This window comes from Protopterus annectens, chromosome 5.part1, assembly GCF_019279795.1.
Source record: "Protopterus annectens isolate FY-2018-M chromosome 5.part1, PAN1.0, whole genome shotgun sequence".
In the NCBI taxonomy this organism is placed as follows: domain Eukaryota; kingdom Metazoa; phylum Chordata; order Ceratodontiformes; family Protopteridae; genus Protopterus; species Protopterus annectens.
In genome coordinates, this window is record NC_056736.1 from 31,359,323 (window position 1) to 31,383,011 (window position 23,689).

The following is a 23,689-nucleotide window of genomic DNA, read 5'->3' on the forward strand; positions in this document are numbered from 1 at the left end:
TGGGGAGGTGGCAGAGCAGATTAAGGTGGAGTCATCTGCATACTGAATACAAGTTGCACTTGAGATGACTTTATGCAGGTCATCAATGAATAAGGAGAATAAGGGGGACCCAGTATAGATCCTTGAGGGACTCTGAGAGTGACTGTTAAAAGGGATGACAGATTCTCTTTCCATAGTACAGCTTGTTGTCTGTCGCTTAGGTAAGAATGAAACCAGTTTATTGCTAGGTTATCTATGGGGCGTGATTGTAGCATGTCTAAGAGTAACTGGTGGTTTACCATATCAAATGCCTTGGATAGGTCTAGGAGGAGGGCAGAGGAGAGCTTGTTATTATTGTGGTTTTGATTTATTGTATTAGAGGAGAGGAGGGCTGAGGTCATGCTATGGTAGGGTCTAAATCCATGTTATGAGGGGGCTAGGAGAGAGTTTTGATTCAGATAGGCAAGAAGTTGCTTATGATTACATTTTTCCATTATTTTAGCCAAGGGGGATAGGATTGCTATAGGCCTGTAATTATAAAGTTCAGTGGAGTCTCCCCCTTTGTGTAGAGGAATAATGTGAGAGATTTTCCAGATGGAGGGGATATAGGCTTCCAGAATTGTTCTATTGATTAAAACCAAAATGGGGTATGCTATTTCATTGGCTGCCTTTTGGAGATATTCAGTGAGTAGTAGGTCTGCTGAGATAGTGGTGGGTTTCAGCTTTTTCAGTAAGGACTTAAAGATAGATGTTGGCACTGGTTGAAGCTTGAAGGGGATTTGATTATTGTGTGTGGGCTTGGTGGTAATTAGGGTCTTTTGCAATAGTTTGTTGGCTAGGGATTGTACTGTTTCAGTAAAGAAAGTATTACAGGTATTGGCAACAGTTTTAGGAGGTTGTTGGAGTGTAGTTAGAAGGGTAGGGGTAGTTGACTGACCTGGGCAGAGTAGTTTATTAATGCTGACCAAAATGTTTGTGGTAGGTTTTGGTGCTTTTGTTGTAGATTACAGTAGTATTTCTTTTTATCTAATATAATAGCTGTCTTAGTATCATTTCTCAACTGTTTATATAAGAGGTGGTCTTTTGGGGATTTAGTGGTTCTCCATGTGGATCACAGTTTGTTTCTGCTTATAATCTTTTGTCTTGTATCCTTGGACAGCCATGGTGCTACTTTGTTATTGGTTCTAATAGTACGTTTGGGAGCATGGTTGTCAAGGATAGCAAGAAATGTAGAGTTGAAGTATGAGACTGCTTCATCTAGATGAAGTAGTGTTATGTTGGACCAGTTATATGAGTTAAGCTCTTAGTATATCTAATCGTTTTAAAGGTCGATTGATGAGGTATGTCATTTCTTTTTCTAATTATATAGATGAGGGACTGATCGCTAAAATCTTCAGGTAGGGTGTTTGCTTGGTATAGCTGGGGTGGATTGTTTATTAATATCCGGTCAGGGATACTTTCTTTATTGTTGGGCTTAGTAATTCTGGTAGGTGATGAGATTAACTGACAGAAGCCATGCAGATTTATATGGGTTAAGGCGAAGTCTGCAGTGCAAGTATGCCAATCGATATTAACATCTCCAAGAATAATAGTTTCCTGGGGGTAGTTAGTGAACAGCCATTGGAGGATACTCTCCAAGGAACTTATGTTGTCACCTGAGGGAATATAGATACAAACTATTTTTATAGATTTGTGTTTGTTGATTTGGACTTTTGCGATTAGTAGTTCTGCATTGTTAGTGATCTGGGTATTTGGATTACTAGTTCTGGATACCTCAAGAGTGGATTTGTATAAGATGGCTACCCTTTCCCCTCCTTTTTTTGAGATACAAACAAGCCACACTATATTGTATCCTTGAGGTAAAACTTCATTATCAGTGGTAGTAGGTTTGAGCCAGGTTTCGGAAAGGCATAAAACATCAGGGGAGTGGATATCAAAGAAGGCATGTAAGTAGTGAATTTTCTTGTTTATACTTCTAATGTTTAGATGACACACTAAGAATGAGTTGTTGGCATTATTTGAGTTCCATAGGCTAGTAAGGTTGTTATTTTTGGGATTTGTAGCAACACGTGGGGTTGGGCCTGGATTAGGTTAGATGTCACCATCTACTATGAGTTTAGGTAGCAGTCTAGTAATACGTTTCTGGAGTTTTAACAAGAGTTTTTGATAGTTTTTAGTCCTGGGGCTAATATATGAAGCACAGATGGGATGTTGAGGTTTTGCATTACTGGAGTTAGGTGAGAGATGGGATAGTAATGGGTTAAAATTATGTGTTGGGATAGAAGTAATGGTAGTATGTGTAGGGAAGTGTGTGGCAGGGAGGTGTTTGTATTTGTAGGCTGTGATAAGTTAGAGAATAATAAGTGGGGGTAAGTGGTAGTAAATGGGATTTGATTTTGGAGGTGTGTTACAAGTAAGTGGAGGCATTCTAGGGTGATTTAGTGCTGTTTGTTCAGAACAGAGTGAGTGGCTTAATAAATAAGGTGTAGTGAGAGTTTGGAGATAAGTTGTAGTGAGGGAGTGGTGAGGGTTAAAGTGTTAAGATGGGCCTTGTTAATGAGGGAATATAGAGGAGTGATTGAGATGAGTGGGAGTGGCTACAGATGAGGGGGAGTGGCTGGAGGGCAATAAGTGTAGGCGTACTGGGGATGAGTAGGAATTGGGGGCAGGGTAGAGGAGCGGATTGAGCCCATAGGGTGAACAGAGCGAAAAGAGCCAAAGGAAGGTAGAAGGCAGCTCTGCCTGGAAACAATCAGAAAAGTAGAGGACAAGTTTGAAGGTGAGTATATAGTTTTGCTGAGAGAATAGTTAGCATACAAATAAGAGCAGAGAGGTTTGGAGGATCACACAGGGCACAATTTACATAGACAGCTATGCTTATGGAAAGTCAGAGAGGAAAGGCTGAGGTGGACTAGGCAGTGAGAGAATGGAGGGAGAAAGAAGATATACTAGCAGCAAGGAGCAGGAGAAAACAGAGTTGAGATAGTAATAATACAAAACAGTGAGTAGGAGACTCAGTCAGTAAGACATGGCAGAAATGCTGTTGAGAGAGGGTTTGTACATAAAGGTTCAGGGAGGAGAAGAGTTAGGATAATAAAATAGCACAGAAACAGAATACAGGCTGAGAGTAGCTATAGAGATAGAACAGGGGCTGTTGGTGTCTACATTTGTGGTAACTAGCAGTAGAACACTGTAATGGCCATTATATCATTCACTCTAACATTAACGAAGACACAAGCTCATCATATAGCACAGTCTACAGGGACATATACTTCTGAGGTATTTTTAATCTTTTGTTGCTTCCTAGATTGATGGATAGAGGTGCAGGGTAGCAATTAGGATACACAACTCATTGTTGCTGCTACTGTGGCCAGAAGAATACCACAGGGGAAGGTCCTCTAGGGTTATAAAAACAAAAAGGAGGGGGATTAGTTTAGAGCAAGTTTCAGGAAAAAGAGAAAGATAAAAACACTGAGGTGGGTAGATATAAATAATTACAGGTAGGCAAATACTAGTTAACTAGCACTAACATCCACTGTATAGGTGACTTATTTACATAATTATATAGGAATACAGCAGCATTTAGATTATGTACAAAAGAAATGCAATAAAATACAGCAGATAATGGCATTGCAGTAATGACATTCACAAGACCAGTTAAAGCACAACTTCAGGAATGTTAAGGACATGAACAGTGTTATACAGTATTGCAAGTAATTATCCCTCTGTATACTTTAGATTTTAGTAGAAAAATGCACTTGTGAGACCTTAGGGTATAGGCTCTCCTTACAAAAATACAATTAGGCTTAAATTAATCCTGTATTCTACTTCCATGATAAACACAGCATGTAGTTAGTGAGATGGGTATGATTTCCTACTAAGCTAGTGACCTTTGCGACTGCATAAACCAACCATTTAATATCCTTGTGGCTAGTATTCCTAGGCTTACACATAACTTGGTATCCACTGGGATGGGTTCCTCTCGGTCAGTTTGGTGTGTCAGGCATGGCCGGCACAGCTCAACAATTTGCTGTAGGAGGTCCATGTCCACCCTATAGTGCTCCATTATCTCCAGCTCCTCTAGCCCCTGGTCTGTACACTCTTCTCCGTTTCCTCACTGTGTATTGATTGGCAGCATTCACATCCTCACCACCCACAGCCTTTTGCACATGTTGTATGTTGCCTGTTGCAGCCCCTCTCATTTTGTAGTTTTGTTTGTAAAAAGTTCCCCACTTGTATACACCAGTGGTGTAGAGTATGGGAAAAAACAGAGGGGAAGGTCTTTGCATAGTTTATAGTAGTGTTCTGGGCTAGGCTGGTCTGCTGCCTGTGTAATTGGCTGATTCTGATACATTTCACCTGCCACCTATGCTAGTTCTCATTGATTACCATCCTACTGCTGTTTTCCCTTCCCATTGCCTTCCTGTTTAAGCCCAGGGGCACACCGCACAGAGTTCTCAAATGTGCACAGTGCTGCTATTTCCTGGTTTAACTTTTTTTCTTCATTTAAAACCCAGTGCACAGCATGCACACCCGCTTAGGCAATGTAAAGAGTGCTAGGCAGATTAAGACACACCCCCTTGCTTAGCTGTGCTAAGCTAGGAGCAAACCCGAGCCACAGGGCTCCAGTCTGCTTACAGTATGCCTGACACCCCCCACATGATGTCAGCTAACTCCTAGGCTTGTACCAAGCTATTTCTACTCTTACACTGCTGGGACCTGACTAGCATGCTGGGGAAAACTGGGATTCACTATCATTCCCCTCATTTGCATAGGACTGCCTGCTAATGCATAGTTACAAGTCTCACACTGACCCTCCCCCCTTATCAACCACTACTCACTGGCCATGTTGTCTTCTGCCTGCCATTGACTTTCATGGCAGAATAGTGATTTTAGTTAGAATGCTTATTTTAGGCTTATTTTATTATTTCCCCTGATCTCATTTGCACGGCACTGCCCTACGCTTAAACAGTCGCGATCAGAAAAAAAATAAATAAAAGTTGTTTTTTAAATTTTTTTGGCTGTTTGCAATGCCACTGGCCTAATACTTGGCCATTGGCATGCTTCCTGACTGATACGCAGCCTTTATTTGGAGCTGTCACAGCTCCATTTTGGATTTTGCAGAAATGTACTCAGTTACTAACCAAGTACATTCCTGCAGATTGCACTAGTCCTACATGGCTGGTTTCAAGCTTCCTGGATGGCAAATTCACCTAATTTGCATCGATTTCTCCTGCAAATGGGGTGATTTGCATACAGGGGCTTAGAACGTGCAGGACTAGTGCAGGAGCGCTCGTGCACGCCCCTGCAGGCTGTTCCTAGATCGCATGGCAGACATATTGCCCGCTACAACTCCTGCACTAATCCTGCACACCATGCAAGGCATGCAGAATCTGGGGGTAAGTCTTAACTCATTTTTCTGGTAAAAAGTAGGATTTTTATACCTGATGGACAAACAAATTTTAACACCTTAGAAGATGCCCTAGAATGTATAAAGAAGAATAAACTTTTAGATAAATTTGAAAAAAAAATGGACTGGCCCTTGACTAATTTGAAGAGACAATCCACTAGAATTGGATGGACATTAAAGGAAAAAATAGAAAAAAACCTAGTGACAAGGGATTATTTATATTTAAACTGGTCTAGTTTTAATTTTCTTCACATAACGTCTCCACGAGTATCATTCATTATAAGGTAAGCATCTTTATTTTTTTAATGCCTTTCTTTTTACTAAGGGTTAATATATTTGGATATTATGATTATTAATTAAATATTTAATAGAGGGGGTATTTTAATAGGATAGGTTATACTTTGTTAATGGTTTATTAGTATACAATTTTGAGCAACAGCTATATCTAAATTCACTGCATTGGGAGATATGTTAAAATAATTTATTACAGGAAATTATTGAAAAAAGGAGATGTTTACTAACATTAGAACATCTATTAGGCTGCGTTTCTAGATAATATAACTGTTCCTTTTATTTAAATGTGGCAACAGAATTTTGTTTGATTAATTAATTAGAAATTTTATACTGTTTAAAATGTAGTGATGTATTATAATATTGGTAATATTTCACATGTGTGGTGATGAGGTTGTTTCCTCAATAATGGTTGCAAGCTTCATTCCGTCTCTAAAGTGTATTTTATTACAGATATTTTCCTGCTTGAATAATTCCAGTTAAAAAAATACACTAAAAAGTTGTCATGAGCTTAATACACTAAAAAGTTGTCATGGGTTTTACTTATTTTAGAAGCTTGACTGATTTTTGGAACTGCTCTTGTCAGTAGAAGGTGATCTTAAGCTTTGACACCTTTTGAAGCCAGAACCATCTAAAATGCAACATTGAGATGACTAAAGAAGATAGCTAAACAGGACCAAATGAAACTCTGTCTCTGCATTTTAAAAGAATTAAAGGAAAGGCACAAAACAGGATTAAATGAAGCTCTCTCTCTCTGCATTATAAATGAAACAAAGAAGGACACAAAACCACACCTGGAGTGAAACAAGATACAGAACATAGAAAAGAAAAGAAAACACACATAGCATAAAGAAAATACAAAGATAAGTTTTTTTTTCTTTTAACAATATCCAAAAGAGATTTCTGCATATTTGAAAATATTGAATGTTTCAGAATTATATACATTCATTCAAATATCTTATTACTTAAAGGAACTATACACAATAAAACAAGAATAGTGTTTGAATACTACTAACCTTCTAGAAATGAGGCTGCTTAAAGATGCTCTTTTAATTAAAATATTGCTTAATTTAACAGCTGTTTCTTTTTTAAGACTGTTTTCCTTCATTCTTCAATTCACACAGGTTTAATTACATATGCATTTTACTTGTTATCTTCTTGACTTGTGCAAACTGCCCGATTAGTATATTTATTTGTTTTAAATTTTGTTTTAAAGTGCATGTAGATTGTTCTTTTTGTTAAGGGGTGTACATTAACAATGTCTTCTCAAGAGAACATATCTTTGACAGATGTGGTCACTTTTCAGAGTTGCATTGATAAGGAGGGTGTTAGTATTGGTTAGATAACATTTAACCTGAAGCTTTTATAAGACAAATCCTTGGGACTTGTTGTCATGTATATTTTGTTCATATTGTACGTCATATATCATTATTATTTCTTCTAATGGCTTGAAATTTTGGTTTATGGAATGTGTGTAATGACACAGCATGTTATTGAAAAGTTGATATAAGATTACATATAATTAACAATTTATATATGGAATATTGTTGAATACATAAAGACAAATTAAAGTTAATGTTTACTAATATTAATTACTTATTTTAGTAACATTAATATAATTAGATGTAAGATAATGGTTTAAATAACTGCAATAGTATTTAAATATTGGTGTTAAATCTTTATAATGGGATGTTGTATGGTATAGCTTTATACATATTATGGTTTGTTGCAAACAAAATGTATTACTAGACTGAAGCCTATACTGAATGCAAGTTATATTTCTTTTAGTAATGTAAATGATTGAAAAATGAATATTGATTAGATCATTAGCTTAGGCTTTATACTCTTAATTTTGCTATATATTCTTAATACACCAGTTTGATTTAACTATGTGATTTAATGGAAAATTAATACTATAGATTAATAGTATATGGATCTTTGAATATTTTATGTTGCAAATATATATGTTAGTGTAGTTATAGGAGTATGAATGATATGTTTATTTTATGTTCTGGGAAGCAAGGTCTCTTTAGCTACTAAGTAATGAGTTGCTAAAGGTTATACAAAAGTAAAATCTTTGGAATATATGCTGAATTTAAATAATACACATACTTGATTACATTTAGTAGATTTATTAAACTAGCATGTAGTTAACATTGATTTGTATATTGTATGTCTATATGATTTGTGACAGATTTACTATATGTCATTTAATTAGTTTATTTTATATGTGTTTAATGTCACCTTATATTTCTTTGATCATTTAGCTTAAATATAGTAGTAAAAAGTTAATAGATCTTTGTTTTGTTATAATTAAAGTATTAGACATTTAAATAAACAGTGCTCATTAAATATTTATAATATACACATTATTATAATTTGAATGTGCTTTGTTATTTTTATTTTAAGATGTTATTAGTTTATTATTCAGAAGTAGTGTCAATGGACTGAGTTTAGGTAGTTTAACAGAGTCAGGGAGTAGGTTATTTAATTATATCATCAAACTAGGATTTTTTTTAATCCATGTCAAAGTGTATAAATGTTTTATGATTAGATTACTTAATTTTAGTTTTAGTGCTTTTTGTCCATAATACGTAGCATTACAACTTGATACTTGTTAGCTTTTTAAACCATTACATATTGATGTTTAAAGTAGCTTTATATTATAGATGTCTTGTTACAAATGTATTTCTTTGAATACTAATGGTTTAAATCTCCCATAAAGAAGAGTATTTAAATGTCTAAAGCTTCGTAATGCTCATATTGTTTTCTTACAAGAAACACAGTTGCTTACTAATGATTTATATAGATTGCTTTTCAATGATTATTCAGTTCTAGTTGGCTCTCAGTTTAGATGAAAAGGAATAGGCACTCTTATCTTATGGAAAAAAAAAAAACATCTATGCCTAAAGTGATTTTACTTATTCTGATAAGAATGGCATATTAGGTTTGGTTGTAGTTGAAATAAATAAAAATATTATACTTTTGAAAGTACCTACTGGATTCCTGGTCTTGTTGCTAAAGTCTGTAAAAAATATTTAGATAATATAACTTTTTATATGAAAGGAGAGGTGATTATAGCTGGATATTGTAACTGCAGTTTATCTAATAAAGATACCACTACTGATAATAAACCTAGACTTTCTTCAGTTGCTAAGCATTTAGATCACTTTATTAGTTTTATGAATATAAGAGACGTTTATCATTTAAAATAACCAAATTATCTCAATTATACTCATTATTCATACAGATATAGTACCCAAACTAGTATTGATAAAGTTTTTATTTCTAGTTGTTTGTATTCTAAAACTTAAGATGTGTTAATAGTTTCTTGTCCTTTAACTGATCACAGTGCAATTACTTTTAATCTTAGATTAAAACTTATGAATTTAATACATTGTAAGAGACTTCCAACCTATATAATTAACATTAAAGGTTTTAGAGAATGGATTATTAATGAGATGAATATTTTTTTAGAGTTCAGTAAAAATGGCAACATTACTAATGTTATTTTGTGGGACACGTTGAAAGCTTATTTGAATGGTAAAATTTAAAACTGGTATATACGTAAAAGGAAAGAATGGGATAGAGAAGTATATGTTTTACAATCTAAAATTGATAATTTAAAGTTATATATAACATCTAATAATAAGTCTGCAAATTTTAAGATGAAAACATTGAATACAAAATAGATTGAAATACTAAATCAAAAGATTTCAATAAAATAAAAAAAAAATGAAATTACAATTGCATCCAATAAACAATAAGAGATTATATGTTTTCATTACTAGTTTAAAAAAATCAATAATTGAAATCATATTAAAGAGATTTTATATAAAATTGGAAATAAAACAGTGACATATTTAATGGATATATTAGAGCTTTTTATGAAACATTATGAACAAATTAATAATAATAGAAAATTAAAGAACAACATTTTAGTTGATAGTTTTTTTAAAGATAATATTCACTATAAGTTAACTAAAGGACAAATAAATAGAACTGATAAACCATTTTCCTTTAAAGAATTAAAAGATCAAATTAAAAATCTTAAAAGTAATAAGACTTATGTGTATGTGATATAATTCCAGAGCTATACAAGTTAATATCTGACAAATGTAATAACATTTTTGTTAAGAGGTTTTGAGGAAATTAAATCTACTGCCAATGCTTCTCCAGCTTGGATAATTTATCTCTTCTCACTTATATTGAAACAAGATAAGGACCCATAATTATGTTCTTCATATCATTACATTTCACTTTTTAATGCTGTTTATAATATATTCATGTCTATATTAGCTAATAGATTAAATTTTATTTTGGCATGAATAATGAATGACGCTCAAACTGGATTTGTGTTAAATGTTAGCATTCAAGGTGATATTATTAGACTTAATACATTAATAGATTTTGCCAATAAGAAAAACATAACTTTTGATTATGTCTGGATGTAAATAAAGCTTTTTATTCAGTGAGTTGGCCTAAGTTGTATAAAGTGCTTAAAGAATATAACTTTGATTTGGAGTTTATACATTTAATTACTCTGCTTTATTATAACTCACATTTATTTGTTAAAATGTGCTGTTTTCTTTCTAGATTATTTACAATTCTAAAAGGCACAAATAAGAATTTTACATGCACTGTCTACTATCCACTGTCATCTTTGTTATTTGCATTAATTATGGAACCTTTTGCTAACTACACTAGATAAAACAAAAATACAAAGGACTTTTTAATTTATGGGAAATATACCTCAAAAATACAACTTTTTATGGATAATATGTTTCTCATTATTGGTAATATAAAAGCATCATAAAAACATATAATTCCATGAATTGTTTTGAATAGATTTCAAATTTGACATTTAATCTTTATAAAACAAATGTTTTGCTAATCAATAAGAAATTAAATAATAATGCACACATCAAATATCCTGGAATTATAATAACATTAAATTGCAAGAATTTAGTGTTAGTAAATTATAAATATATAATTAATATAGTTATGCAATTAACCATTGATTGGAATGAATTTTTTTTACTATGGAAGATCATCTTTAATTAAAATGGTAATTCTACCTAAAATTTTGTTTTATATTCAGCTGCTAATTCTAACCCCTTCTAATACTCGTTTAAAGAAAATAAACACTATTCTTCTTAAATTGCTTTGGTATCCCATTAAACCAGGGATATCTGGCATAAATAAATCTAGAAGGAAGGTGGTATAGGCTTCCCAAATATTGGATTCTATGCTAAGTCTGTCATCATTACAATTATAGCTCAATGGCTTAACTCATCATATAACTCCAAATAGAAATTAATTCATAAAATTATTTTACTTGTTAACAACAAATTTATTGTAGAGACAGATACACAAATTGTGTATAATAAATTTTACAGTATCCTAAAAAATGTATGACTGGAAGTAATAACTTTATTTCCATTCTTTTTATTAATTATATCATTTCTGCAGTTAACATATATATAAATTCTAATTATATAGTTAAATGTTTATATTTTTGTTGTTTCCTATAGCATGTACAATTGAATGTTTAGTAGCATATAATTTGACTAAACTATTAGATTTTAAAAATAATGGTATAATCTTTTGGCATCAATTCTAAATGGTAATAAAATACATTTAGCAGATTATCTTTTAAGTAGATATAGTTTAGAAGAAAAAAGTTGTGTTTACAAATTTGTAAGGTATATATAAATGATACAATAAAAGTATAGTTTGATTTAATTAAGAAATGTGTTCTTAAAATTTTAGAATTTGTATTCAGTATTAATAGTAATTTAATAAGCAGTACATCATATTTATCTAGAATATATATAATTGTTAGTACAAATTTTACTTTTTTCTGATTTTACATTTTGGAATTATTTTTATTTATTTTTTATTTTTATTTATTTTATTTTACATTTGTTGACTGGGTTAGTCTAGCTGGATATATGTCCATTTTCAGTAGAGGCCCGAGGAGATAAGCTCCAAAGTTAAAATGAATTTACATTAAAGAAATACATGAAAATAACAGAGTAAAAGAAAACATTATAACTGGTGACATAGTTATAATGTGTAAAAATGCAGTAAGTAGAACATAAATGGTAAAAATATTGTTACAAAACATTGTTACAAGTGACATTCTGAGAGAATACTAGCATAATGTACAGTAATTGAGGATAAAGGAAAGTAAGAAGAAAATAGCAGTTATGTAAGTACATCTAGTGGTATAACATGTGGCAAGAATATATATAAAAAAACGCATTTATATATATATATATATATATATATATATATATATATATATATATATATATATATATATAGTAAGAAGGAGAAATAGATCAGTGGATGTAAATATGAAGTAGGTTTAGGGTTTTAAAGGTCTAGAATTTAGTCAGGTGTCAAGAGTTATTCTACAAAAAATAACAGAGAAATATGTTCAATTGAAAATAAAATAAATATTACTAAAATCTGCAGGAAAATCTATTTCTTCACTTTATTAGAAACTATTCACTTGGACGTATTTACAGGGAGCTTCTATAATGCCTTATAAAGTTACATTAATATATAAATCAACAAATATTAATTGCTGGAGATGTGGTAAAGCATTAGAAATAGGGCAGATTCATGTGCTGTTAGAGTGCAAAATAATATCTACTTTTATTCTTTTTGGACAGAGTTTAAAATTTTTACTCAAGCATTGTGGTCAGACATGTATTATTTTGAATTTCTTGATTTTATTTCATTTTACAATTCCAGACGTTATACCAATAATGCAAGCACCTCTACTATGGTCTATTTTAGCTATAACTAGGAACATAATCACAAAGAAAATAGACAAGTAAAACTATCCCATTACTTATAAAACTCATTTATTTAGCTACAATTGTATGTAAAAATTAATTATCAGCTATTAAGATAAGAACCCCTAATGTCATACATCTGTATATATATTGGCCTAAATTAAGTGATTTACTTGAAAAGTATTAATGGTTTAATTGTTTTATAGGAAAATTCTTGTTATGGACTATTATAAATCATTGCATGGCAGTTATGTCTTAATATTTTCATTTCATTTTATAGTTAAAAATGTAATTAAAAGTTAAAAAAAAGAACAAATAATAAGGGTGAAGCTTTATCTGCTCCATGTTCTATCCTTTACAGAAAAAAAAGAGAAAGGGTAGAAGTATGGAAAGTTCTACCAGGTTTGACAGCTGGTAAAGCACTTTGTGCTCAAACAGACAACAACATACTGTCAGCTTCTTTGCTTAAGAATTGCACACAAATGCAAAAATAATGTGGAGTTAAAGGATCAAAATCAGGACAGTTTTCACATATTGCTCAAATACCAATAAAAATTGAATAGAGCAACAGGTTTTTGTATCAACATGCAGTTTCAGCGCAAGAAATATTAGATTAATGAATGACATTATTGATTGACTGTAAACCTTACTGATTCACTAGTAAACCAAAAGTTTAGGATGAACACAGCAGACATAGGAAGCAAAATCACAATTACATTGACTGATAAGTGGCAGAGCAAATTTAGCTGTTTTGTATTATGTTGATTCTAATTTGCATAACAGTTTTGTGAAGGTTGCCTAGCACAACTACACAACAGATCAGATTGGACAACTCAGTATGGGATTGAGAAGGGTTACTTTAGAGAAGGGTACCTGGAAGTGTTTTATTCTGTAAAGAGATGCAATATTCTTGTGAATACAATGTATAGAATATCTAGTGTGGGTAGAAACAGTAAGTGTATTGGCTAAGATGACACCAAGATATCTGGAACAGTCTACTGTCTTGATTGTGGTATTTACTTGGACAGGAGAAGAGGATGTTGATCTGACCTTTTGTCAGTCAAACATCATGATTTTAGTATTTTACAATGATTATTTGTTTAGATTCCTATGTCCATGCGGTAAAGGTATTGCATGACCATTGTAGTTTAGTGATTGGTGTGTCTAGATTTGGGAACTTGGTAACACAGTGCAGTCACCAGCACACTGAAATAGTTTGAGCCTCCCTTTGTGAAAGTGCATGATAATGATAAAGATTATGAACAGAAATTGACCAAGATTGCTGCCTTGTGGGATTTTAAGGGTATGGTGTGTTTTGGAAGAAATTACTTTTTCCAAAAATACAGACTGAGTCATGTGGGAGGGGTAGCTATCAAAGGAGGAGGACACAGTTGTTGTACAACCTACTGCTTGGAGTCTCTGCAGTAGTAACCTGTAACCAACTGTAACAAAGGTTTTTGAAAAGTCAATGAAGATAAGGACCATAAAGTTAAGCTTGTCAGATTCTGCTGTGATGCAATCAGTGATATCTGTTAGAGCTGTTTGGGTACTATAGTTGAGGAAGAAGATATGCAGTATGCTGCTTGTTTTGTTGAAATCAGTCAGGTATAATGGTAGTTGAGAATGAATTACTTTTTCAAGTATTTTGGAAAAATTATAAAGTACTAAAACCTATCTGTACCCGTCAGTTTCCTGTTTGTCCTTTCTGAATATGCAGATGACACTGCACTATTTTAAAACAGAATGGAATGGCCTTCAATGAAGATTCTGCTGATGAAGACAGCAAGAGAATTAAAATATGACTCAATATCCATGAAAGGAAAGCTGGGAAGAGACTGTCCATAGAGGATTTACCTTTTGACTTGATTTTCTACAAAAGTTGTTTGATACTTCACACAGTGACAGACTTGAAAGCAAATAGTTGAGATGATCTTGTTGGGTCATGGTTATGACATAGGTTGTTGAAAATCTGTTTAGAAGAACATTTGTCATTTATGCATTTCAAGTAATTAGCAAAGGCTATGCCAGTTGACTGGTCAATGAAATGTTGATATGAATTGTCATATCGGGAAACAGAGTTTCATGAGAATGTTTTAAATGAATGCTAGAATGCAGAATGACCATTCCTAGCATTATGCTAAAGTTCGATTCAGTGAGTTTTATTTTTTTGCTGCAGTAATGTGTTGTTGGCAAACATTGCAGAGTTGTTGTTTTTTTATTAGTAAGTATGGTTAACTCTGTATTATATTTAACCAAGTTCAGTCCCAGGTTTTAACCAGTTGTTGGAGTGATTTACAAAGCCAGTGTAGGTTTTTTCTCTGGATACTAACTGTACATTCTGGTACATATTTCTCAAAAACAGTGGCAGGGTATGATTAAAGAAGATGATGGCAACGTGGAGTTAGGTGGTTCATTTAAAGGTGACACACCTGCTAGCAGATAATTCTTGCAAGTTGCAAGGACAGTGTGTTAAAGTTTCTAATTACAGTAGTGCAAGCTTTAAGTGGTGGCTGTTTATTTTTCCATATGGTGTAGACTTGGATATAGTTATTTTAACTATTTGGAAAATCTGAAGGTGATTTACTTAGATCCAGTCTATGATGTGTACATATTTAGATTAACTGTAAATTCTAGTGGAAGAAGCCATTAATTGTGAGTATCTAAGGTTGTGAATATTGTAAGCAGGTGTACTATAAGCTTATAGAATCCGGTTTATGTTAATGAAATCTAAAATAATTAGTTCAGTTGTCAACTTAGTTTGGTTTCATTCTAAGAATGAGGAGAGAGATATGATTCCTATTTTGGGTTGTATATATATATATATATATATATATATATATATGTAAACTATGCTGAAGTGTGATGAAGTGAGACTGATATAAGTCCAATGGATATGGGACATGAAAACTGTAATTGTTGGTTGGACAGCAAGATTGAGGTAATTGAGTTAATAAACATGAGCAGGACTCTTCAGGCTCTTTTATTTATGTGAATGCATTTGAAGGTTTGATAGTTGGGAGACCTTGATTCAGAGTTAGGGATATGAGATTTTAACTAGGTCTCAGCTAAAGCTAGAATATTTAGGTTGTATTGCTATAGCCTGGTTTGAAGGTGATCAAATTTGTTGCACTTGCTTCTTGTGTTCATATGCATAATTGCCAGTGACTTATGTCACAATTCATTGGGTATATGTGAGCTTGGAGTTTTAATGGGAGGTGGAAGGCAGGGACCAATGTTGGTTTCAATGTTGCCTGTGCAAAATATAATTGGCAATAAGGCTAGTATTTGTAGGTGACATGGTCTAAAGTGAGGGTGGGGATTGTGAGAAAGGTAATATGCAAGACACTTTTTTGTTTGCTTGTTTATTTGTTTTTTTGTGTCATTTGGGAAGAGGTTTAATATTTTTATACAGAACATTGTTGGGTGAAGTTTTTAGTGATGGATTACAAGTAATAAAGGCTGAGTATGTGACAGAGTATGATGTAAAGGATTAGAGCCTATTGTGACAGTTAGGAGGCTAGAAGAGTACTTAGTAGTATAAGAACTGCAGATGTTAAAGATCATACTAACAAACAGTCATCTAGCATTCCTGCTTTATTCTTCCTTTGTTTTCATCCCATTTGCATAATTTATTACCTTATTACAGTTTTTTATTCTTTTTTTTTTTTTTTTTTGCTCCACTGAGAATTTAAAATAAAATGGTTTTATTTCTTTACTGCAAAGGAATGGCTACCTGCCTCTGAAATGAAGTTACTCAACTGGGACTGAAAGCTGCCTCAGAACAAGTAAGATGAATCTTTAGCTTTTCCAGCAGATGTAGTCCATTCAGTGTTATCCCATTAAGGGACATGTCTATAGAAATTGTAAATAAAATACATTAAATTATCATCTTCTTTCTACCATTAATGGTACTATTGTCTGCCTTTGTCCTTTTGTGCTGCCTTGCATTTCAGAAAAGTTGTACATTTTCTCTAGCATTTTGTTATTTTATGCTGTAAGAACAACAGTGTGTTTTTTTCATTTCTTTTTGATTTCAATATTATGTTCACACATAATGTTTTTGTTTGTCAAATGACAGTTTTTTATATATCACCATTTTTCTCCAACATATTAACAGTTGAGTATTTGTCCTAAAATTCATCAAGTCTGTAAACTGTTTGTGAAAGTTTTCTGTCTTGAACACCAAACCCCTCACATTCATTTAGTATGGGTCTTTTATTAAGGTAATTCAGAACCTTACTATTTGATGCCCATCCATTCATTCATCTCCCCTTCACCTGATTTACTTGATTCAGGACCACGGGGTACCTGATGCCTGCCCTGGATCTTATTGAAGGAAAGCTAGAGAAATGAATCCTGAAGTCACACATGTCTCTCACACACACACACACACACACACACACACACACACACACACACACACACACACACACACACACACGGTATACACATTTAAGGGCACTTTCAGGATTGCCATGTCACCAACAATGTCTGAGATGTGGAAGAAAAAGGAATGCTTAACTGAAAGCTCCATGTACATAAGAAAGGTATATAGAGTTCACATACCAGAAATCCCAGTCAAAATTATTTACCATATTCATTGAAACAGCAACAGCAACTCATATTCATTGAAACAGCAACAGCAACTGGGGCACCACTGTGATCTCAGTCCTTTCCTAATGGACTTCAACTTTTAGGCCTGATATTTTTGACTATCTGCATTTGTGCACATTTGACTATCAATATAGCATTAAAAAGGAATGTGTGTTAGGCATCTGGAGACACGAAGGGTATTTTACTTGAAATGCCTTTTTTTAGTGTATTTGGCATTCAAGGGTGAATGTTTTTTTTTTTTTCTCCCTATAGAAGGAAATGGGAACAGACGGAAATATTTCTAAGAATAATGCCAACAAAGCATTGAGCAACATATATTATAATAAATTATAGAACTGAGTATAATTTTAAACTTTTGAGAATTTCAGTATTAACATCTGATGATAAAGGTGGAGGCATTCACAGTATGACAACATAGGCTAATGGGGAATGTACTGCCAGATCTTAACAAATAATGCTCTGTTATTTTTTGTTTACAGGAGAAAGATATAATTTAATAAATCATATAATGTGACTGATACATTACATGCATGTATGTCATAATTTGTATTGATGTTACTTGTTTTAATATTGATTTTATTCCCTTATAAAACACTCATATGCAAAATGTATTTTGAGTGCTACAATAAATAATCTGTTATGCTGAATGAGCATCAGTCTCTTTATTATAGGCTACTTGTTCAGTTATCAATAAAAATGTGCTGTTTACTGAATAAAAATGCAATATGTACATACGATCACTAGCACTGAGTACCAAACAAAATAGAGTTATAAGACTCCACCCACAAAGCAAGAAGCTGGGCAGGCATTTTTTTATAATACATTAATGAGTAATAAGCAATAGAAGTCATGTTAAAGCCAAATGTTAGTTTGCACTGGGCCTGAACTTCAGAAGAAGTAGTTAAATATGCATGGTAATAAAATAAGAAAGTCTGAGCTGGATGCCAAAAACAAGCCAGTAAGGTAATCCTTCTACACATTCTAAAGGTTATGCTGCACAATGTTAATAGTGCTTGGACAAAATATTTTTATTATTTATTTATTTATTTATTTATTTGACATTTGTTAGCCGGGATAGTCCATCTGGGTCACATAATCCATTTTCAGTGGAGGCCCTGGGAGAAAAAATGCACATTTAGACATTTTTATCCGTATACTGATAGATTACAATTGGTACAACATGAAGTAAGTTAAGACTTGACATTTAGAACACATTAGAGATTGACAATGTCCAGTACCTAGCATTTTGCAATAAAGCTGTTACATTATTTTTAAGAATTACAAGTATTTTAGCAATGGATTTCTATTGAAGAAAGCAAAAATGTATTTAGAACATATTAACATGAGGGAAGTCTTACTCTAGAACATGTGAGCAGGTTTACTTAGAGAGGGGGAGAAACAGCACTTAGTTTTGTGAGCGGATTTAGACAGACAAGAAGAGGAGTACAGACCAAGAATAAGGGAAAGTGAAGAAGAGTTCTGGATGAGGGCTTTATAGATATGAAATGGGGTAATACAGAGAGTGAGGAAGGTAGGAAGGACAGAGCTGAGGTAGAGCGTGATTATCCTGGAGTTAAACATGACCAGAGCTATGACTTATTCAGGTGTACTTTTAGGGAGTTTTAAAGAGTGTCAGGTAAGGTATTGATCTGGTGGTTGAAAGGACAGAGTTCCCTAACTTAGAAATAGTGTATGATTATAGATACTTGCCTGGTCATTTGGCAGATTTGGAGATTTCTAGCAAGTTTTTGTCTTCAGATCTGAGTGATTTGTTTGGTTTATATTGTTTGGTAAGCTTATTTAGGGCAGGTCAAGCAGTGAGTTTGTAAATTAGGTTGTGTTTAGTAACTGGATGGGTTAGTTAGTTGGTTGGAGAGTTCAAGCCAATGTAGTTCACACATTGGTTTACAGTGGTGTGTATAGTATTTACAGTTTGTGGCGAACTTTGCAACTTTGTTATAGCATCGCTCCATTTTTGGTTTGGTGGACATTTGCAGGTTGGTATGGTAGTGTCATAAAATAGGGTGGGGAGTAGGAATGCTTTTGCCAGGGAAGTCTTGGAAGATGTAAGGAATTGTCTATTTCTACAAAGAAGTCCTAATTTCTTGTGAGTTTTCTTTATATTTTGCTGAAAATGAAGGTCAAAATTAAGTTTGTTATTGATAATTACACCCAGAAATTTTGTTTCTTGTACTCTTTCGATGATAGTGTTATCAGCTGAGTGGATTTTAAAATTTTTGGTGCTGATGGTGATATTTTTGGGGAAAAAGACCATGAGTTTGGTTTTGTTGGGATTCAGAAAAAGGTGGGCATCTTTGAGCCATGTTTTGATAGAAGTGAAGGATTTTGGGGTATTAGTGAGTAGTTCTGGAAGAGTGCGAGAGGTCCAGATTATGGTGAAATCATCTGCATATTAAATCAGCACGCCAGGGGAAGAGGAGGTAAGTATATTATTAATAAATATATTAAACAGTAAAGGACCAAGGATTGAGCCTTGAGGGACTCCTGTGGGTTAAGGAGAAAGGTGGGAGTTGATCTGACCATTTAGCAGCTTGCCTCTGGTCTTGTAGGTAGCTTTGAAACCAGTGTACTGCGGTGAGGGAGCAGCCTAGTTTGGACAGCGTGTTTAGTAATAAGGGGTGTGAGGCCATGTCAGTGGCTTCAGAGAGGTCTAGGAATACTGTGGATACAATGTTTCCTTTATCTCTGGCCTTATTTATGGTCTCTGTAAAAGATAGCAAAGCTGTGGATATGCTGTGTGCAGGTTGGTAGTCATACTGGATTTGTGAAAGCAAGTTGTTCTGGAGTATGTATTTCATTAACTGCTGGTGGATACATCTTTCAAGAATTTTCGATATAGGGGATAGTATGGATGTGGGGAAAAGTTAGATATTTTGGTAGAGTTTCCTCCTATATGTATTGTGATTATAGGTGATAGTTTCCATATGTTAGAGACTGTAGATTCAGACAGAGATCTGTTTATGAGAATGCTAATTAGATAAGCAACTGAATCAGTGGTGAGTTTTAAGTATTGTTGTGGGAGATTATTTGCGGATGTGGAGAAGTTTGTTTACACTAGTTTGTTTACACTATTGTGGAGTGTTTTGAAAGGGAGAAGGTTTGTTCGGTCTTATTATGTTTCTATGTGTGCTAGGCTTGGTCTCTTGTTTCATTTGGTTAATGTAGTCATTGCTTAGCCAAGGGGCTGTATTTTTTTTACTCTTTTTGTCTGTAAAGGGCTAAGAAATCAAGTATTTTCAGGAAGGTGGTATTGAAGTATTGGACAACATCACTGAATCGTAATAGTTTTAGGTATGTTCAGTTTATTTTAAGAAGTAAATTATTGAGTGTCTGTTGGCTGAAATTAGTTGTGTTTCTAATTGTATTCAGTGAGTGAGGTTTTAGATGGTGGCTACTGGCTGTGATGACATATGTAGCAAGATGATCACTAAGTGAAACTGTAAGTGTGCTGGAAATGGAGAAGTTTGTTGGGTGAGGTACTAAGATCCAATCTGAGACTGAATGGATAGTGAAATCTTCATTGTATCATATTGAGCTAGTGATTAGTTGAGTGAAGTCATACAGGTTTATACTATTGGAGGGAGAGTTAGATGAAATTAAACTCCAATCAATGTTTGCGTCACCTAGGATGACGGTTTCTTGTTTAGTGTTTTGTGATGTCCAAGATAGTACTTCTTCTAGGACAGGTATATTATTTCCAGGCTTAACATAAATCACCATGAAACAAATTTTTTGTAATGTTGAGGTTCAGGAATGCTATTAGTATTCTGGCATTGGAGATGGTGGATTTACTGTTTGAATAAGGTTTGATGGTGAGAATGGAAGGATACAGAAGGGCTATCACTCCACCTTTCCTTTTTGGTCTGGCTAATCTAAGAATGATATAGCTGGGAGGTGTAATTTCTGTATCTTATATATTAGGTCATAACCATGTCTCTGTTAGGGCTACTATATTGGGCTTGTTTCATTCTATCCATGCTTGCAGAGGGGTTATCTTGTTGAAAATACTTCTTAGGTTCAATGCTATTATATTTAGGTTTTTGATGTCATTCTTTTTGTTAGCATTTGAGATTGGGCCTGTGTTTGGGTGTATATCTCCACTCCGTAACAGGATAGAGATAAGATGTGAATATAATGAGTTGTATTTTAAACTGGGGATAGGAGTTAAGGGAATAACATGGGGCTTGAGTGATATAGTGGTTGGTCTTCTTGGGGTATAACAAAATAGTTCAGGAGATACGTTGGAGAAGTTTTGTTTGTTAGGTAGGTTGGTTGTGCCGGTTACTGATGTGTAGTGGTGTGCAGTAGGTTGATAGGATAGTGTTGTAGCTAAACTAAGGGTTATTAGTAATGAGGTTAGACAGGAAGACAGTAACATTTTGGGGGAAATTAGATGATAAATTTACTTTAAATAAATCACTGTTATCTTGTTAAGGTGGAAGTATTCTTATGACTTTAATTGGTGGCATAATGCTCTAGAGTATGTTGATTGGTGGTGTAATACTCTACTGGGGTGGTCTGATTTAATTGGTGTGTTAATGATTTGATTTTGTGAGAGGTAGTATATTGAGAAGATATTTGATTAGTCAGTGATGACTGTGGGTGGAGTTTTTATGCATATAAATTAAATGCTAGTGGGAGTGGGTGGGGCTTGAGAGTAAAGTAGGAAAATGGAGAAAGCCCAAGTGTAGTGACGGTGAAGGGAGCAGGTTGTACCAGACTGTGGCAGACTGGATAGAAAACAAAAGCAATCAGTGAAGCTGTAAGTACAGATAAGTTTAAAGGTGGGATAGAGCAATAACTAAGAGGAGACAATGTAAATAGAAAACGGTAGAAGTGCAGCAGGAGTTTAGGTTCAGGGATGTGCTTACAGCCGGACACACACAGATTAATTGCAGGAAATATGTGTAGATTGTACCATACATTAACAGTGGATTCAGTATTGCAGAGCTGTTTTGGTAAAGTTGAGGAGGCTAATGTCTCTTCAGGATGGGCAGAGGAGTGTTCTGCACTTTTGGCTAGCTGGTGTTAAAGCAGTAACAGTGGATTCAGTAGTGCAGAACTGTTTTGTTAAAATGGAAGAGACAAATGTATCTTCAGGCTGGGCAGAGGAGTGTTTCACACTGTTGGCTAGCTGGTGTTAAAGCATTAACAGTGGGTTCGGTATTGTAGAACAGCTTTGTCAAAGTTAAGGAGCCGAATGTATCTTTCAGCTGGGCAATGAAGTGTTCTGCAATATTGGCTAGCAGGTGTTAAAGCCGTTTGTTGAAATATATCCACAAAATCCAGACAAAATTGAAAATTTGAACCATAGCACACCAACAGGAATGATACACTGAAGGAGATAGCTAAGAAGGCAAGAAAGATTTTTCTACTTTCCCTGACTGTTCAGTATTAATTGTGCTATTTAACAAAGCTGGATAGAGAGCTACGCATCTCAGCAGCTGCTATTTGAAATATTTTTTTTTTCTTGGTAATGCAAGCATTTCTGTGTCATGTACAGAAGCAACTTCTACCTATGTGCTAAATCTAACAGATTTACCAGCCATAGCAAAGCTTGGATGTTCTTCAGAATCTTAGCAGCATACCTCAATTTATACTTTTGGCTCAAATATTTATAATAGCCATTTGGATACATTCAATTCATGAACATAATTTTTTAATGCTTTCCTGAAGGTGCATTCTATTCACAGACTAGTTAATTAGTATGTTGGACAAAAAATGCTTTGGTAGATTTGCAGTAGAGAACTGAGTGTTCATTGACTATATCCTGCAGGCAATCATTTAATTCTATCAATTCCATCATCCTGGACTCATACAAAGTGTAATTATAAGTGAATCATTTAACAAAAAGAATATTTTAGCTAATCTATGAAATTAAATGTTTATCTTGTCTGAAAAAAGAATGTGACTCATTTCACTTTTATTGCAGTTGCCATAGTGACAAAAATGCATCTGGACTTTTTATAAATCTTCTATATATCTAATATATATATATATATATATATATATATATATATATATATATAATAGATTAGCTGTAGTATAAATACACACACACACACACACACACACACACACATATATATATATATATATATATATACATATATATATATATATATATATATAGATATATATATGTGTGTGTGTGTGTGTGTGTGTGTGTGTGTGTGTGTGTATGTGTGTATTCGGTAATATTTGCATACTAGCTATCCATTTATACCATTTTTGCATAGTTTACAAAGGTAGTAAGAAAAAGAAGAACAGTAATAATGAGCCACATTGTGTAGTACAAATGTAGCTTAATGGAAATAGCAAATAAATAGTTCAGCACTTTGTAGGCAGATTTTATTGCAATAAATGAATGCCTTGCATTTGGTTTGATTTTACATTCTATTTATGTATGTTTACTTCATGACAAATTGTCATTTTAAATGCATTACCAGTTTTCTTTATCAAACAGGTATTTTACTTGACCTCTGGACTGCTTTGTTATGTTTTAAGTTTCAGATAAACTATGCCATAACAAAAACTAAGTAGTCAGATGTCACAGCTTTTTTCC